This window comes from Columba livia, chromosome Z, assembly GCF_036013475.1.
Source record: "Columba livia isolate bColLiv1 breed racing homer chromosome Z, bColLiv1.pat.W.v2, whole genome shotgun sequence".
Taxonomy (NCBI): Eukaryota; Metazoa; Chordata; class Aves; order Columbiformes; family Columbidae; genus Columba; species Columba livia.
This window is the reverse complement of record NC_088642.1, coordinates 36,463,119-36,483,324: the sequence shown is the minus strand read 5'-3', so window position 1 is coordinate 36,483,324 and position 20,206 is coordinate 36,463,119. Positions and strand designations below refer to the sequence as shown.

The 20,206-nt window shown below is 40.0% G+C and overlaps 1 protein-coding gene across 5 annotated transcripts in view; it reads left to right on the top strand.

Annotated features, from left to right (window-relative positions):
* The first annotated feature begins 4,216 nt into the window (after positions 1 to 4,216).
* Positions 4,217 to 20,206, top strand: part of APC (APC regulator of WNT signaling pathway) — a 100,196-nt gene continuing 84,206 nt past the window's right edge. For 4 of the 5 annotated variants that reach the window (XM_065045398.1, XM_065045397.1, XM_065045395.1 and 1 more), the window contains exon 1: positions 4,459 to 4,596. The gene's annotated coding sequence lies outside the window, so the exon portion shown is untranslated. Of the gene's footprint in view, positions 4,304 to 4,458; positions 4,597 to 20,206 lie in introns of those variants that run through there. The other variant, XM_065045394.1, reaches the window with a different exon arrangement.

Here is a 20,206-nt window from a genome sequence, read left to right as displayed (position 1 = left end):
GGTCTTTCTGGCATGTGGTCTTACTTTTACTGATTGTGTGCAGAAATGGACTTGTGCACATGTCACACATTTAACGCAATGGTAGACTGATCTCTATCTGAGCACGCTCTGAAAAACTAAACTATAAATAGTAAAACAGCAATCTTCAGATGAGTGACAGGCCAGCAGGCTGAAAAGACAAGAAAGGAGATTATTTCAGTGGCTATGTTAAGGACCATAGTCTAGCCTGCTACTTTTATGCTACCATAGAATACCATTCACCCTTACTCAGTGAACTCCACAGCAGGCACACAAGCACATCCTGTGTTTCCTCAAGGCACAACAGGAGAGAAAGGAGAGGTCACAGCGAGGGTGAATTCCTACTGATGTTTAGTGGCATATGCTTCCTTATGCCACAACTTAGAGCAGCTACAGCCTTGTCTCTGGAGAATCATAATTAGTTATTATTTTTCCACCTTTCTTCTATCTCCTTACCCTGTGCGAGGCAGATTACCTCTAGAGCTTGATACAGTGACTTGCTCTCCTTTTCATGGAGGCAGATGGTACATAAGCCAAAGTTTCTTTCTTTGCGTGCAGTGCAGCAGGTGTTCAGCCCCAGGGGCTAGAGAGGAGCTATAGCTGCAAAATGCTGTAGCTGCTACTTGAAATGCTCTTATCATAACTCCAAGCTGGTCAGCATCACGCTGCTGAGGCAGATACTCTCCTTTTTTGCTGGGGAGATAATTCTGACTGCAGCGCTTCAGCACAAAGGTGCAGCTCCAAGTCAAATGCATATGTTCACTTTACTACCTCAAGGAACCAAGGGACTGCAAATAGTATATAAACACTGCTGTTGTTTACTTTTCTTAAAGTTGTTTGGATGTGGCTTGTTTATGATTTCTTCAACATAAATTCTTTAGGAAACAGTGAATAGGAAAATATAAACAGAATTGCTACCTCATACCTTCCTTCTATTTTCATTCTTCTTGAATAAGATGCACAGTAAGGTTAATTTGCTTTCCACATTAGTTGCTTTTGTTACAACTCTCCACCTGACACACAAGCAAATCATAGAATGTCTTGAGGTGGAAGAGACCTTTGAGACCATCTAGTTCCAATCCCCCTGCCATGGGCAGGGACACCTTTCCCTAGACCAGGTTGCTCAAAGCCCCAGCCAACCTGCCCTTGAACACTTCTAGGAATGGGGCATCCACAGCTTCCCTGGGCAGCCTGTTCCAGTGTCTCACCACCCTCATGACAAAGAATTTATTCCTTATATCTAATCTGAATCCACCCTCTTTCAGTTTAAAAACATTACTTCTTGTCCTGTCACTCCAGGCCTTGGTAAAAAGTCTCTCTACATCTTTATAAGCAAGCTCACCTTCTATATTGAAAGGCTGTAATGAAGTCTTCCTAGAGTCTTTTCTTCAGGCTGACCACCACCAAGTCTCTCTGTCTCTCCTCATAAGAGAGGTGCTCCAGCCATCTCACCATTGTTGTGGTCTCCTCTGGCTCCTCTCCAACAGGTCCTTGTCTTTCCTGTGCTGAGAGCTCCAGAGCTGGATGCAGCGCTCCAGGTGAAGCCTCACCGGAGTGGAGTACAAGGGGAAAATCACCTCTGCCAACCTGCTGGTTGCACTTCTTTTGATGCAGCCCAGGATCCAATTGACTTTCTGTGAGTGCACATTGACAGCTGCGGTGCTCCAGGTGGAGCCTCACCAGAGTGGAGTAGAAGGGGAAAATCACCTCTGTCAACCTGCTGGTTGCACTTCTTTTGATGCAGCCCAGGATGCAATTGACTTTCTATGAGTGCACGTTGACAGTTCATGTCCAGTTTTTCATTCACCGGTAGCCCCAAGTCCTTCTCAGCTCTCAATCCCTTCATCCCCCATCTGTATTGACAGTGGGGATTGTCTCAACCCAGCTGCAGGACCTCGTATTTGGCCTTGTTGAACTTCATGAGGTTCACATGGGCCCACTCCTCAAGATGTGAAGGTCCTCCTGGATGGCATCCCATCCCCCTGGAGATACAGCTACACCCCTCAGCTTGCTGTCATCTGCAAAGTTGCTGAGAGAGCACTCAATCCTGCTGTCTGTGTCATTGATGAAGATATTAAAAAGTATTACTCCCAGTACAGACCTTTAAGGAACACCACTCATTATAGGTTTCCATTTGGACACTGAGTCATTGACTAGAACTCTTTGACATGACCATCCTGCCAATTCCTTCTCCATCAAACAGTCCATCCATCAAACCCAAATCTCTCAAAGTTACAGGTGAGAATGTTGTCAGAGACTGTATCAAAGGCCTTTTACGAAGTCCAGATAGATGACATCCATATGTCTTTCCTTGTCCACGGATTAAATGACTCCATTGTAGAAGGGCACTAGGTTAGTCAGGAGGAAGCTAAAGTTGACTGAATTTACAAAAATATTACCAAAATATTTTCATTCTTTCAAAAAGCCATAATCAGCATAATACGTAATATGATTTTGTAAAATATACCATTTAAAGCAGCTAATATAAGTTCACTCTGCCAATTTTCATTATATTGGTCAAACTCCTATCAACTTGTATTTAGCTGTTCATGATCATGGTTTGTTGATACCATTTCCTGGCTCTTGAAATGGAACAGGGATATTCAAATCCCAGAAAAAAATAATTACTAAAATAAGCAGTACAAACAAACCACAAATGCACAGACTCAGCTATTTAACAGTATGTACTGGCTTTCCTAAATACCTGTTTAACACCTGCAGTTTGACAGCAACTTGTGACAGACACTAGAATGAGCTCTGTCCAAAAGAAGTGAGAGAAGGCTTGGCAAGGCGATTTGTTACTAACAAGGGGGCAGAACTTGTCTAGGCCCAAATGAGAACAGAAAGCTGTAAAACACTGCAGGTCAAATGAATAAGACTAAAAAAATAATTTGATGACCACTTTGCAAAAGATGCTCCAACTGGTAGTAAAAGCATCTTCATATACATCAAAAGAAAGAAGGTACCTACAAATCTAGTGAGATTGCTTAATGACAACATTCTAAAAGGGGCAGTGTCAAGAATGGCAAGGCTAGCACAATGAAGCTCAGAGTTGTCTGCTCTAGACTGCGGTTTGGGTGCTGGGGATTCATAACCCCACACCTTCTTCATGCTGGGGAGGCCACAGGAACTATATCCACTTGAAGTAACTTTGTAAAAAATACGAGCCCAAGTAGGGAAGTGAAATACAGGGTGCACAAACCTGTCACCTGGAAGTGGAAGCCAGAAGTGAAGAAGGACCTCAGCTATCAAACTGCAGAACTACGGGTTGCGACACAAAACCAGTCCTTGCGGCCGGGAGCTGGCCACCAAAGTACCTCTGCCAGCACAGCGCACGTTGGTGCCCTCTGAGAGACCTCTCTCACTGTGAAGCTGAACTGTTTGTGGTAAAACTCTCTCAGAACAGGTGCTAATGCAGTCAGAGGGGGAAGAATGTACCTTCTGTGAAAGGAAACTGCTCCCTGAGGGTTCAAATAAACACAGACGAAGGGGATACACCTCATGTTTTCCTCCACCTTCCGTACTCGTCTACGCGTGGGTACACCGAGGTTTCTGCCAGGGCATGTGGTGTTGGGCATAGTATGGGTATAAACTGGAACACAGGAGGTTCCATTTAAATATGCGAATAAACTTCTTCATGGTGAGGGTGCCAGAGCCCTGGAACAGGCTGCCAAGGGGGTTGTGGAGTCTCCTTCTCTGGACACATTCAAAACCCGCCTGGACACATTCCTGTGTAGCCTCTATCGAGGTGTTCCTGCTCCCGTGGGGGGATTGGACTCGATGATCTTTCGAGGTCCCTCCCAGTCCCTGACTTTCTGTGATTCTGTGTGATTCTGTGTTTCCAGCCGTCCCTCCTACACCTGGCAGCACATGACTCTCCGGTCCAGCGGGCTACCCCTCGGGAAGAACCTCTCTTCGCTGCACCCACTCCGGCACCACTCCGGGCGCTGTGAGCTCAGCGCGGCCCATGGCGCGCGCCGGCCCCGCCCCGCCTCGGTGCACGGGAAGGGCGGGAAGGGCGGGAAGCGCCGCAACCCCGCAGCCCACGCCCCGGAGCCCGCGCGTGTCCCAGCACGGCAGGTGTGCACCACGGGCAGGGGGCGGAGGAGCTCCCGCCTCTGCGCATGCGCCTCCCGCCGCTGCGGCCGGGATCTCCCCGCTGCGCCTGCGCGGTTCCCTCTTCCCTCAGGCAAGATGGCGGCCGGGAGATCAGTCCGGGGAAGGGAGTGAGGGGGTGGCCAGGGAGCCGGGCTGGCGGGGAGAGGACCCCGGCGCCGCGGCTGAGGTGTGCCTGAGGGAGGCGGCTGCTGGGCAGGGTCTGAGCCTGCGCAGGAGCTGGGGAGGAGGCCGGGACTGCCGGAGCCTGCCGCGGGGATGAGGAGCTGGGGAGACGGGGCAGAGACCGGCCCTCGCCGGTGAGGAGGGGGGTGGCTGTCCCCTATGCGCGCCCAGCGGCTGCCCCTTCACGCCGCCCCGGGGAGGAGGCGCAGCTGGCGGGTCCGCGCCGGTGGCAGCAGCGGCGGGAGGCGGCGGAGGAGTCGCGGCGGCGCAGCCGGGCGGGGAGCGGAAGGCAGACAGGTGAGTGCCTGTCGGCCGGAGCGCTGGCCCTAGGGAGACCCGCTCCGCACCGGGCCCTTCGCCCCCAGCTTCTCGGCCAGCACCCGCTAGCGGCCGCCCCGGGCAGGTTTCAGCCCGGCATCTGTCTGGAGAAGGCTTGTGTGCGTTTCTCCGCGAGGGTGCCCGCCCCTCGGCCCTGCCGCCTGGCCGGGGAGTCGCCGCGCCGGGACGAGGCTGAATCCCGTCCGTGCTGCCCCCCACTCGGAAGGAGCCAGGTCTAGTGGCTGTTACTCAAAGCCAGTAGTAACGCTTTTTTTGTTTGTTTGTTTTTAAATAGTGTAATACGATTTAATTTAGTGGTTTTGGTCTTCATAATCTGCCCGGAAGCATTCAGATACTTGATAACTAAAATACCACTGGAATATGAAAGACAATAGGGTCAAGGCCTAGGGACTAGGTTTTGGGAAGAGCTCAGCTTCTGTCTTCAATGAAAAGATATTTAAAGGCCAGGTCCTGCAAAGACCTTCTTTCCTAACTGTTGGATGAGTCTTTAACTTCAAAACTCAGTATTAGCAGAGCTTATTTCTTCTGTCATATGCCCTCTGACCTCTTGTAATGAGGGGTGGATCCCTCAGTGGCCATTCATAGGTTCAGAAGTGATTGAATGTAAAGTAAAAGAGTTCAGATTTCTGTAATGTCAGCTTCATTGTGTAACTGCAGAGTAGTGGAGAAGTGAAGATACAAGTGTACTAAACTATAGAACTGACTTGTTGCCTTGCTCCCCCTGCATAATAACTATAAACACTATGATGCTAGTAACCTGTAAAACAGGGAAGACAAGCCTTTTGGTAAAGCTGTGATAGAAAATTTTAACTTTCTGAAAAACAAAACAAGGTTTTGCAGAAACTGTTTTCATGTACTTTCTTCTACCAGCTACTGATTGAATAAGAGGAGATTTTTCTGTGTAATAGTGGAGAAGCACAGACTTGAAAGTTTTACTTCAGGAGTAATGCTAACATTTTGGTAAGTTAAGGCTGTGGTAAGATTTAAGTAAGATTAGGTCAGTAATTGAAATGTAGAGAAACTGAACCTTTTCCCTATTCAGTTGCTACAGTCTTTTTTTTTTTTTTAACCAAGTTTTAAAAAGTTGTATGCCAGATGCATTCATCTGGCCCTGAGCACTCATGAAATAGTAGGCCTAAACTGAACGTTGTGAGATCATTGTTATCCCTCAGCTTCAACTTCCTTGATTTTTTTTTTTTTTTTTTTTTTTTTTTTGTTTTTGTTTGGTTTTTTGGTTTTTTTGCCCTTTAGTTATGGCAAAGGATCTTATAGAATTGTTCTGCCTGGTGAGAAAGACCCTGCAAATACTTGCTCTCCTTGGATGCTTTAGGCTTCAAAAAAATTATTTTAATTATTTGGTAGAAGGTATTTATACTTGATGGTATAGAGGAAAGGAGGGGAAAGGAAAAAAAAACCAACAAAAAAAGCCACCACAAACAAAAAACCTGTGGAAATCCAAATGTTGATATAGCTGATGTAATATTTTTTCATCTTTAAATAATGCAATAGGAAACACTATTGAGCATAACAACATGTCTTACCATGTGTGCTGTTTCCATGCAATGAAATCCATGCTCAAGTGTGTTAAGTTTTGATACCTAGGCATCTGTTGCACAAAATGTTTGTCAAGTAACTAACATCTCAACTATAGTTTTTTTGGAATGTACAATGAATACCATCAACAATGTGCTGTGCCACTGTGGGCAGAAAGTTTCTGATGCTCTCTTTTGGTCTATATTAGTGTTAAACTACTAGCTGTTGGCCCCAATGAGCACCTGCATTTTTTAATTTACAATAGTTGTTTTATTGTAGTTAACTTCCTTTGTTTGTTTCAAACAGCTCAGTAACAATGAACAGAAATATTTTATGATAGCAAGTTGTTCTGAAATATCATGAGTGGTAAGTGGAAGAATTGTACTGATTTAGGATGGCATGCATCTTGTTTCCCCTTTCAAAGTATGCTGTAGAGGTTGTTTCATAGCACTATACAATAGAAATCAATTAGTTCTGTGGTCTTCTCTCATACTATCTGAAACCCTGTGTAAGAATCCTTGTGGGTTTTTTGGTGTCTCAAATATTCTCCTTTGAGTTGTCTCAATTTAATTTGGGCAGTAGAAAGCAATGCGTCTTTTTCTTTCTTTTGTATTAGGTTACCATGTTTTCACAGGATAATTTTTAGTAACTCATAGGATAGTGGTGGAATAAGCAATGGCTTAATTAACTGAAATTGTGTAGCTAACCAGCTTGGTGAATAAAATATACATACACTGCTAACTTTTCCTTTTTTAATGAGAGTATCAATATTATGAATGTTAAAAAGGAAAAAAAAAGTGTATCAAGAGTATGAGCTTAGCTTTTGATGAAGTCTGACTGTATGGCAGTACGACTGTACTAAATAAATGACTATGGACTCAGCTGAGAATCTGGTAGTTGTCTTTAAATAGATCTTCTAGTTTGCTGTTCAAGTTCATAGCATTTTCATCATGCATTTATTACCACTATTAGCAAAGCAAACCCACTTTTACTGTTAAGTCTTAACTTTGACTCCTTCAGATTCACATACCCATCTTCTAGTATTTTGTTATTTACTATCCTACACTGTTGGGATTTTGATCATAATTAAATTATGATTACAATTATGACTTCATTAAAATAACCTGTGATGGTGATTTCAATGGCAAATCATGCTATGCTGTTTTAGAACTTGGGTTGTTGGGTGACTGCCATGCAGTTTTAGTTGAAAATGTGCATCTTTTTCCATCAGTTGTAGCTGGACGGTAAAGCCACTAGGCAGTAAACACTTACTCAAAATATTGGAGGTCTATATTTAGCAGGGATGTTATGTTTCAGTAGAGATTATGGGAGGGGTAGGTAGTTGGCAAAAAAGGCTGAAAAAAACAATAGTTTTTGTTATGTCCATGTGCTACTGTAACAGTATCTCTGATACTGCTTGCTGGTCATGGTCACAAGCCTAGTCTAGTATAGGTGTTAGTATGTAGTGTTAAGTTAATGGTTGGACTCAATGATCCTGAAGGTATTTTCCAACTAAAATGATTCTGTGATTCTATATGCTAATTTGAATTGACTGCTAAAGATTAATTGGATTCCATAAGTATGGTCGTTTGTGTCTTTAGTAGAGGGTAATTGCTTTCATGTTAGCCATCACTACTGGAAATGAGAAATTTTAAAGCCATGAATGCTTTTTGATGTCAGAGAGAATTCATTTTGCCATTACTTCAATGTGGATTTTCAGAAGATGAGAAATAAAATTCGGTTGACAAGAATATCTTTTGAATCAGTAAATACAGTTGTATTAGAGAGCACAAGTACTTTGACTTCTCTGTGGAAGTGGTGAACTAAAACCCTGAAGTTTGAGGATCAATAACATTTTGAGGTATCTTTCATAAATGTGGTGGTATTCCTTGGGGCTGCACTTTAACCACAAATTGATAGAATATTAATCTCTAATGGAAGAAGAGACCTCACTCACATAGACTTTATAGTTCAAAATAAAAATAATTTAGGCTTGTGTGAAATAGTAAAATGATACCTCTCTTAATGTTGTGATTTTTTTGGGAATACGTGAACTTATTTTTTCTTATCCTGTAATAGAACTCTGGTGACACAGTAATGCATCACTTATTCTTTGAGTGAAAATTGTGTATTTTTTCTGGAAATTAGATAACAATTAAAAGCTTCCTTATTTGTGCAGTTAATGGTATGAGTGTTGATTGCTTTAAATAGATTCTGAAACATGCTGAGTTTCACAGAACTGAATTTGGCTGTTACTAGATTGGCCTTTTTGTAGTAACTGGCATGGGGAGGGAACTGGAAGGAAACTAGGACTTCTCATTGTTATATGCAAGAGTGCAAAGAAATCATGAGAGCATAAATTGTGTGAGTTGGCTCTCCCTTTATTGATGGAAAAAGGTTCTCAGGATCACATGAGCTTTTTCTTCTCTCGGAAAGCCCTGCTATGGAGATCCCACATTGCTGCTGTTCTTCTATTTAAATAACTTCAGCTAAGAATCTCTTTAGAACTGAGCAATAATTTTTCTTATATAATAGTATTAAAAATCCAGTATAACACACAAACTTTATACAGCCAGTAAGTTACATTACTCAAATATGCCTACTTCATCTCATTGTTCTTTTACTTCAAGCTACTTGAGTAATATATTGGATTTTATGAGTTGGTTGGGCTTTGCTTCTATTTCTTGGAGTAAGATTTTTTTTTTTTTTTTTTTTTTTACATACTATAAGTTGAAATTCAGTTGATCAATGAGAAGCATTTCCCTCAAGCCCCCTATGGCTTGTTTTGTTATGGGCTCTACTGGAGTTTTTGTTTGAGTTGCAAACTCCCTGTTTAGGCAGTGGGATGACTTCTCTATAACAAAATTATTAGAATGCCTGAGTAAGCATGTCAGAATAGAGCTTACAGTTGTCACTGTATATGCTAGAGAGGATTCCTGCTCCTTGTTTTAGTTTGTCTCCTGATGTGTAATTAGTTTGGTTTTGGGGTTTGTTTTTGTTGTGTTGTTTGTTTTATTATACAGGAGTATTTTTCGTAACTGATTTTTGGGAATATGGAAATGTAAGTATTCGTTTTAATAAAATACGAGGTAGACTGAGGCTCTGGTTATATAAGTAAGAAACTGCGTTCAAACATGGTGGTGAAAATCCAAAGTACTGTGATATTAAATGTATCTCAGTAGCTGTAGTGGAAGTTACTCATCAGATTGTCTTTGCAAGATTTTTTTGTGACAAAGGTCCTCGCAATATCTTTGGTCACAGACTTTATTTTCAGCAGAACAGATCTGAATCCATGTTGCTACTTGTGTTGTCCTTGGAGAAGGAGAGTAATCTTCAGATACAGGAGCAAAGTGTTACTACATCAGAATTATTACAAAGAGTTTGTGGCTTTGGGGTATAATTGTTTCCTAGAAATTGAGAGGTGTTAATAAAAATGAAGAAATATGGCGTGTAGTGTGCAGAGATTTTTTGGTGTTGTGAAGGGTGTTTTTTGTTTTGGGGTTTTATAATTAATAGTTTTCCATAACCCGTCTTTGTAATAAATTTGTGGCCTTGTCTGCTGGGATAGAGTTGACAGAGTTCTTCCTTCTCTACAAGTCCGTCTTTATAGTGATGGTTCTCCTACTTGTTATGGGTCGCTGTTACCGTTCTGTGGTTGTAAAGTCCTTGCTCACAATGTCTTATCTTGCAGCTGGTCTCTGTTCTCAGAAATTATTGATAGCCAAGCTTGTCAAGTTTGATGAGAGTAATGCTGCTTTTCATGCCAGTTGTGCTTGGATTTGGGGGACAATATAAGAAAATATATATTTTCTTATAAAATATGAGAAAAGTAGTTCTATGTTGTTACTAAGAGAAACAAAGGAGTGTGCTGCAGAGCAAAGTAAAATCGAGGTGAGTATATAGCTGTACCTGTGTTTTAGTGCTTTTGGTTTGGGAAGGAGCAGCGGAGGGCTTAGTTATTCCTTGCAGCATATGTATGTGGGTTCTTTGTTAAGGAATAGGATATTCATATTTCATAGATTGTATGTACCATTTTTAATGTGCAAAATACTTCCATGCTAAACATATATTCCAGGAGTCCTGTTGTGTAGTTGACATTTGTGTAGCTTTCTTTGAATATGTTTGAGAGCATATGAAGGATGTTGTGGGAAATAAATTTACCACGTTGATATGTAGTTAGCGGCGCTGGAATTTAGTAGTTCGGAGATTAGACTCAGTTTCTAAGTTTTTTAGGAGTGTTATTTCAGATATGGTAACAGTACTGTTGTGGAATGTAGTAACTCTAGGAATTAAACTTCTCATGAGACTGTGGTGTAAGAATTTGAGCAGATATGTTCATGTTCTACAAGCATTTGTTCTACTTGTTACCCTAAGAGATGCTTTAATGATCAAGGCTTCTAGCAGTGTGATTTAACAAGAGCTCTTATTTTTATTTGAATGATAATGAAAAGAGTGAAGTATTCAATTGTCATTAATAATTGAAACATAAAATGTTTCTATATTTAAAAAAATCTGGAGTAAAAGAAAAGCATACTTTATCTTTGTTTTACGTCAATAATGCAATCCATTGCTTGTTTACTTGAAGTATCAAAAGAGGATGTTAGTGCAACAGTTTGTTTTTAACTGCAAGTGTTGGCACTTCGGCCAGCAACAGTTAACCTCCATTGCTTTGTGTGTATAACAACCTTTGGAATAGGTTAAGATTCATCAAACTGTTTTGAAAATGTATCAAAATAGTTTGATTAAACTGAAGCTCAAAACCTTACTAAGTTGTATCTTGTGTGTACAGTGTCTGAATAAAAATACTGAGTTCCTCTGCTGTTTTTCTTCAACAAAAGTCTTTACTGATCTGAATTCAGTCTTGCAAAGAACTCGCAGTTTGCCTCAGGTTGCTGACATCTTAGTGTAGTACTGCTGTAGTCTATTTGTCTTCATTTGTGCTACTCAGAAAAAAAATACATCTTTTTATGGTTACTTGTTCTCCAAACACCATCCTAATATTGGATGTGTTTTGAAAATATAATTGAAAGTATTTTTTCTTGTTGCAAAGTCTTTTGGTACTCATATTGGTCTTGATGGTTGGTCATGTTGGTCTTTACTATCCAGTAAAAATGAAATGCACTTTAGTTAAACTTTGGAATTCTAGAAGCTTTTCTTTAAGCCCAACAATTTAGCATGTCTTAATTTGAACATTTTTGTGTAGTTAAATGCTAACTTCTAGGTCTGAAAACTTTGAAACTTTGTCAGAAGTCTGCGTAACGCCTTGGGAGGGCCTAAGGAAGTGAGTGACCTTCACACTACTCTTGCCTATTCAGTAAAAAATACCTTTCCTGTAGCCTGGTTTGAAATTTTAGTATCATGTTGCAACCTGCTTATTTTGGTGAAATGCTGGCCACTTTATCATTTTGCTCTTCAGTAAAAGCCTCAGATAGGTAGGCACTTCATTTTCACAACAAAGAGAAACAGGCTTCCATTCTGAAAGAGAAGTTTGTGTTTTACCCGTCTGGTTCTAATGTACTTCCAGTGCCCATGATGCTTGCCCCAAGGAAGGAGTGTCTTTATTCCTCATGTTTAGAATAGAAAATTCCCATTTATGATGTGCAAAGCATCAATGGCTAAGTAGCTGTGGTTCTTCTACTCTGTGGTGTGGTTTGGTTTTGTTGTTGTGGGTTTGTTGTTGTTTGGTTTGGTTGTTTTGGGGGTTTTTGTTTGTGTTGTTTTACTTTAGGTATTTGAATTTAACATTCCACTGTCACTTCCTGCCCTGAGGTATGAGTTGGGGGGAGAAGTGACTCAGGTTCCTGGATCCTCTTGGTTGGAAAACAGTACACACAGTACTTAAGGTCCACAAACAAAAGGCTTTTATTTTGCAGCTTGGCCCAAATGGTATATGATTTGGTGGCAGAAGGGTTTACGTTATTGTAGGTTCAACTGGTAAACATTAAAAGTTTTTGGCACATGTGGGGCTCTAAATCTTATGTCACTATGTTACTTACAAAAAGGAAAGCAAAAAAAAAAAAAAAGGTAAAGTATGGGAAAGAAAGAAAAGAGAGAAATATTTCACCATCCTTATGGCTCCGCTTTATGTGTGATGTAGTTCACAGTCTTGAATCCAGCGATGTGCAGTGTTGTCTGGTGTCTTCCTCAGTTCACACGATGAGATTGGTGAGCAGAATGGTACTCAGGATGCTGGGTGGGCACTGCCAGTGCTTGCACAAGGTGGGCCTTTATAGCCCTCTGGGTTTGCCTGCTTGTGTAATTTTTGGTTGTGTTTTGTGGAGGTGTTATTGTGAAAGATGGAAAAGTCGGGGGGCTGGGGGAGTGATTGCAAAAGATTGACAAGTCTTGGGCCATCTTGAAGGATCTCAGCCTTTGCCTTCGTGCCATGCTGGTCATATCAGAAGGTGGAGCTACATGCCCTTCAGTATGTACCCCACCTCCTACTGTCAGCCTGCCAGCCTGGTCCTTGTCTGTGGCTCATTAGCTTGTCGTTGATATGTAAATCACAGTTCACCTTATACTGAATATATCATCTCCTGTGGCTGGATGAACTGGTTTTGCCACAATGTTTGAACCATTATCCGTATCAGACTCTGACATCCACAAAGGAAACACTGCCTTGAATAATGTGATTTCTGGAGTTAAATACCTGCCTTGTCTCACTGACATTGTTTGCAACAACTTCCGTATGTTCTGCTCAGAAAGTGCTACATTCAAGATATCTAACCTTTCTAAGCTGTTTTCTACAAAACTTGTGATCCATGAGCTCATATAAGGTCTCTTTGGTTACTCTATTAATTAAAGGCTTCCATGCGGAATGAAGTTTGGGTAAAATTTTTGGCTGTCAGCAGGTGCAATAGACTAGGATCTAGACCAACCAAAAAAAAAAGGCAGATTATGTCAGAATTTACTTTACTCACTCATGACATCAAAAGTTTCCTTGTCAGCAGTTCTGGAGGAAAAGCTTCTGTGCCAGTAACCCTGACACTAGAATTGGCATCTATTGGTGGTGAAGACAGTGTCAGCAGGCAGTGCTGAGATACATGAGATTCTGAGGTTAGCAGAATCTAATATATGACCACATTCCTTCCACATTGTTAATTTTTAACACAATGCTAAATTGATCTTTTTGTACCTTTGTAATTTTGTTTATGGATTTTATCCTACCAGGATAAAGCACTACTCTGAATACTTCTCAGTTCTCCTATGAATCTATTTCTTTAATCTTGCTTGATACCAGTCTTCCGGCTCCTGTCTGTTTCAGCAGAATGACTCTGTTGGGATTTTGTTCCCTGGTATACAAATTGTTCAACTACAAGACTTTCATTGTATAAGACTCTAATTTTAGCCTGCTCTAGTGGGGTGGTGACTCAATCTTCTGTAAAATCCCCATTTCCACAAAAGCAGGAAAAAAACCCAGAGAGTTCATGACTTTTTGTTTAGCAATTTTCCACATTTTGTATTTTGGTTTTATTTCAGTAGAAACTACAGAACTAAATTAGAAATACAAGCTGAAAATGTGCTTTAGCTAGTGCAATTTGTATTCTTTGGTTCCAAATATAGCTTATTTGTTTACATGTATTGTTATATATGTTCCTGAGTTTTAAAAAGTTCTGTATCCTGATTATGGTTCAGAGCAGAAATGCCAACTAGAATAATGGTACTTAATTCACATGTGTAAGTCTCTAAATATGGTTCAGAATGAGCTCCAGAAAGTTTTAAAATCAAGACTCAGCTTGGAGTCATTAAAACTGCTTTAATTCAATCAGATCTTGTTGTGGATGGTAGTTTTTGTTTTTTTGTTTTTGTGTGTGGGGGAGGAGTTGGGTGGGTGTTTTTTTTTTGTTTGTGTTTGTTTTTTTCCTCACTTGGATGTCATAAGTACGCCCAGGCTACAAGGAAGCACAGAGTATGCCTCGATACCAGCTCATACACAAATGTGTTTATTATATTTTTGTCTTAGAATGTTCTTGTTAGTTTAATGTGTGTACATTGTAAATCTATGTCCTTACGTTCAGTTCAGCTCACTCCCCTGTTGCATTAATGCATTCCAGTGCAATCAAGTAGCCAGAATATTATAAGACTTCTTGTTAGTTAATAGAAGACTAATGGGATGTTTCAATTGGCATGGAATTAGGTCTCTAACAAAAGGTTTAGATGCCAGTCCAAGTGATGGCTTGCTAATTAAATGTCTAAATGTCATTGTTAAGACCTTGAGAACTAGACTTGATTCATAAAGCTTTTTCCAAAAATGTTTCAAGTGCTGGAAGCTGAAAAGAATGAATTGAATGGAGAAAGAGAGCTTGTCTGTCTGAAACCAGTACATTTGTGTATTGCTTTATTTGCATCTCTCTCAATTTTACTTGTAAGCAAGATGTTCAGAGTTTTGTTTGTTTGTTTGTTTGGGCTTTTTTCTTTTTTTAAAATTTTTTATTTAGCAAGTGAAATAGTGTCTTGAATGATGTAAAGGTACTGAAGAGTCCATGTGACAGTCTAGTTTGCATGCAACAAGGAAGACCTGAAACTAGTTGTAAGGACAAAGCCTAGTTGTAATTCACTGTTTCGTATTTTAGAAGTTTCAAATGGCTTAGCATGTTTTCACTTGTTCAGAGAATAAGGGGAAATGTCTACCTTCAACATACTGAGGTTACCATGGGTAAATTTTATATTTGCTGTCTGCCAGTGTATTAATTCTTGCCTTTCAAGTCACCTGCTCTGAATAGAGGTAGTGTAGGAATGTACAAATTTGTTACTTAATCGGTGTTTATTGCTTGAAGATTTTCTAATTTGTGGCATACAAGTGATGAGGTTCTTTACAAAGCCAGGTAATTGTTCTCATGGACGGTTTGCCATCTAGTTTAGTGTTTGAAGGAGAATTATCTATTTTTATTCAGTTTGTGTTCTTTTAAGTTTATTGCATCACTTGTAAACATGGATGTGTAGTGCTTTTCATCATTCTTGTCTCTGTTCTGCATTTCCCAAGTTGTTATGTAATTATATTGTAGGAGTCTCTAGGAGCCATGCAAGCATTAAAATTACTTTGTGTTGGGCAAAGCTCAAATCTGTAAAAAGACAATTCCTGTACTGAAGCAATTACATTTTCCAGTGCAGTTGTGCTATACAGCTGTTCACAGAAGTGCATGGACTTGATGCACTAGCCATGCTCCATCACATGGCTGAAGCACAGGTCTACCCTTTATGTGGTGGGTGCATATCTGGGTGCACAAGAACAGTTCCAATCAAGTCACTCATCCAGATGACTTCAGTCACAGGCATGTTTGATCACATGGCCAGTGAGTGCCATGGTGTGAGTGTTGTATGAAATTTCCAAGTGCTAAGACACGCCTGGTCACAAGACAAGGCAAAAAACTCAGGGGAAGCGGAAGAAGTAAGAAGTGAGAATGGGCAACAATTAATCCATAATCTTAAATAAAAAAATTTTGATTGCTGCCAATTGTGTTTCTGGAGAAGGACTTTGGTTTTCTGTTTGTGTGACAGAAGGGATTTTGCCAATGACATGGAATCTCTCATATTGTTTCTTACTTGTCAGAACAAGTAATGCCTGCTGTAAAGATTTCTTTCTCTTGCCACCTGGGGTAATTAGCTTGCAAAATTAACCCCTTCAATGTTGTGAGAAATGCTCAGAATTCTTGGGATCCTGACTTAGCTTGATTTGCAGGCACTAAATTTGCCCACAAGACTACATTATTTGGAATTTTTGTTTATGTAGAAACAAAGTCTTATGTTTGCCAGAGTTTCTTCAGGATGACTCCATTCCAGGAAAACTTGAAACTTGAATAGTTTGAGTTTTAACATGAAAATAATAGAAAATATTTCTAGTAAGGGATTCAGTACTTGATTAAAAATATAAACATTTATAAAAGAGTAATGGATCAATAAAATGCAAATCCATGCTGAGGAGGAAGATCTATGTCAAATATGTTTTCTCCTAAATCTTAGCTAGTTAGGGTTGGTATTCTAGCTGACTTGCCTTGGGGATCTTTGAAAATACATCTCTTTATTTAAGATTGAAATATTTGGGTTATGTGTTAGGAGAAAAAAATAAATTATTCTGGTATGCTTAGCAATGGAGAACTTTTCTAAACGTGGTTGTGATTATTTAAAATTTTCACTTCACATGTCTGTAGGGATTACAATCTGACATGCAAAATATATCTGTAATCAGTAAAATGTTTTTCCTTATCTCTAGCCTGAGTGTTTCAAGAGTTGCAATGTTGTACACTTTAATCATGCAATTGTATCTTACAGTTCTAAGATTTAATACATGCAATTAGTTGAGTAGCCGGTGGCCCTGAATCCAAGCTGTGGAAGCAAAGATGGCACTCAAATATACACTCTATCTAGATCAAGGAATTTAAAAACACTCCTGGCTTCTCAGTTTTTGACAAACCTAGGTGCATTTTTCTTCTTTCTTACTCCACTGATGCTTTATTTGTTCTGGGCATGGCTATCAGCCCTTCTTCAATTGCTTTTTTGCAGTACTTTCCTGAAGTAACTTTGGTAGTGGTAAATTTTTAGTAGTAGCTGTCTCAGATGCTGGTTTTGTTAGTTTGAAGTTGCCTGCTGATTTCCAAGATAAAGAATGGCACAAAGAAAGGCCAGATCTGTGTGACTTCTAAAAGTGTGGATCACAGTGTATTGTTGCTACATGTGTGGAGCTTGGTATTGAAAGCAGCTTGCCTAGAGATGAAATTAATATTTCAATTTTGCATTCCTCTTCTAATGAGCAGGTAGATCAATTTCAATAGGTATTCATGCTGCTTGAATACTGGACAGGGCTGCTTATACTTGAATTTTGTTCCTTACTGACTGTTCAGTAAGCTGAACCTTTATTATTAGGAGAAAAATATCCTAAGATATTTTGGACTCCTCAGATTGTTATGAAAACAATCCCCACCACAATGGAAGCAAAATGTCTTTTTTTCAACTTCACTAAGTCTTACAGAAATTAGAATTTGAAGATGCAGTTAATCCAAAACCCAAAAAGAAAAACATAATTCCTAGCACCCACCCCACCAATATCATAAACCCTCATATTTTGAAATGGGGCTGTGGATTTTTAATTTTCAGTAAACCCACTAAACTGTGTGCCAAAAGACAAGTGAGTAAAAATTTTAGTATGCCACTAATGCCTATAGGCTTGTGTAACAGCAGATTCCCTAAGGGAGTGAGATCCAGATCATCCAAGGAAGCATTTTTATGGTCAATAAATAAGCTGAAGTGAGCAACAATGTTTCCAAAACAAAAGCTAACCCAAAAATCTAAAGTGAATCATTATACTTGATGATTAACTTGTCTGTGAGCAGGAAAACTGCATGCTGGCCAGGTGTCTTGTCTGCGGGGGTTGTGCTACCTGGGAGCACAAGTCCATTCTGCATGAATGCTGCTTCTCACAGCAGCTCACCTCTGCATACACAGAAATCAGTTTATGGTGAGAATTCTGTATTGCTCCTGAGAGATCTTACGTTATGGTTTAATCCTAGCCAGCAACTAGGACTGCACAGCTGCTCACTTCCCCCTGTCCCTCAAGTGGAATGGCGGAGAGAATTGGAAAGGGGAACAAACCCACAAAAAACCTTGTGGGTTGAGATTAGAACAGTTCAATGAGATAGAACATGCAGAGAAAATAATAATAAAAATTATAGTAGAATATACAAAACAAGTCATACACAGTGGAATTGCTCACCATCTGAGGCCCAATAGCATGTTAATTTGTTCCCAAACAGCCAATATTTGCCCCCTTGCTGACTCCAGTTTATGTAGTGAGCATGATGTCATATGGTAAGGAATACCCCTTTGGCCAGCTTGGGTCAGCTGTCCTAGTTTTGTTCCCTCCCAGCTTCTTGAGTACCTGGCAGAGCATGGGAAGCTGAAAAGTCCTTTACTACCTGCCAATAAGCAAAACATCAGTGTGTTATCAACGTTCTTCTCGCACTAAATCCAAAACACAGTACTATAGTAGCTACTAGGAGGAAAACTAACTTTGTCCCAGCTGAAACCAGGACACCTTGGCAAGCGATCAGCTAAATCTCAGTTGTGTGAGACTGGATAATAATTGTTCCAACACATCATGAGTATATGCACATTGTAAGGGATTAAATTCTTGCAGGGTTAAATAAATTGTGAACTTCAAAGCTCAGAGTGGATCCCTGCATTGTTCAGTGTGAACCTTATATTAGAAGCTGCAGAACACTAAAAATCAGTATTTCCTAATGGAGTATCTTGTCTCACCTTGTGGGCTCAGCTCCTACTGAGCTTTTGTGATTTTCTTAACCACTCCACTGTTAGGAAATTAAGTTCCAGTTTGTCTAATTTCCAGCTAATGGATTTCTTTAAACTTGTGACAAACTTGGAAATATTTTCAGTATACAGTAATAAAAAGCAGCCTACTTTTTGCTAAACCAGCTAAATTGTATTCCTTAAACCATACAGCATAAAACTTTTTAAATGAAATGATACATTTTTGTGGTCCTTTTTTGAATTTCTTAGTAATTAGTGTTATGTACTGAAATGTGGATTGTTTTTTAATTAGATTTTTGAGGAAGATATATTTATCCTCAGATTTCTTGTCAACCCTTTATTTTATAAAGGACAGTGTTTCTAGATCTACTTGATATGGTTGTCATGTTCTAGCTGAGAGCTCAGAGACTCAGGCTTAAATTTAAGTGTTTAAAGACTATAATTATGGTGAGAGAACTCACAGCCACGACTGAGCAAGATCTTTGTGTTTCTAGACCTTGTCAAAGCTGTTCTTAGTACAGTGGGCTTTCAGAAACTTGCCTAGAGCTGGAACTTTTTGTTTGTTTGTTTTGTTTTGTTAGCAGACTTGGAGAATGGTGATGTTTAACATACCTTTTTGTAAAAGGTCTTTGTGTACAGGATTCCACAAAAATTGACCTTCCGTCCATTTTGATACCCTGCACCAAAAAAAACCAACCAAACAAAACCCCCGAAAATGTTGATGACCTCTAGGTAAATAAATTTTTAACTGAATTATTACTACTAAAATGTCAGAATGCTTACAATAAATCAGTTCTTGCATTAGCAACATTGGTTCAAACCAAACAAAGGGAATAGTGAAAAGAAGATGGTGAGAAAAAAAGGTGATATTGCACTGAAGTGATAGAGCTTCCATTTATCAGAGTGGTGTGGAGTTCTGGGATGTTCCTGGATTCACTGTAAAACATGTATAACCATGTAGCATCCAATTTTTTTAGCAGTGACCTTTGTCAACCGCAGTGTAACAAGAAACTGAATCTGATCATCCATTTATGTGTGCAGTCATCCATTTGTCACCTACAGATGCTAATACTGCAACTTCTTATGTCTGATACTGAATATTAAGAAGCAGCAAAATAGGGCTTTTTCTCATAACTCAGGCCACTGCACGTATTCTAGGTATGTGCTCAGTTTTTTCTAGTGGATATGATGCTTAATCAGTCTCTGAGCAGCGGATGGATGTGCAGCCCTGGGTAGATCTGTATGTTAGAGTCAAGACCTGTGCAACAGCTTAGGACAAAGTATTATTCTGAGACAAAGTGCTTTGGTTACAAAAGGTAGCTCTAATGGAGATAAGGCAGGTCCAGAGCCTGGCACTCTCCAAGAAACATCAAATTCTTGAACTTTCTCTAAAAATTTAATGTTTTTTCTACTCTATGGCGCAGATGAGGAAAAATAAGAGAAATTTCTATTAATGAATGAAGTTCTCTACGAAGACAATCCCTGTGGTATGCTAGACAGGGGCTTTTATGTGGAAGATACTCAGCACTGCAGATGTTGAGCTTCCAGTACTGTTAACTGATTACCAAAACAGAATTAAGGATGGGTTAGAAGGTACAATTACAGGTTTTCAAAAGTGCTGAATAAGCCTTTAGTTTGTGGGAGGTTTGGAATAAGTGGGGAGGCACATGAGTGAACCACTGGAGTAAACTAAACTACACTTGAAAGTCAGCTCTTTAGTTTACCTGGTCAGTGTGAACTTGCTTTCTGCACATTTACAGACAAGTTTTCTAGC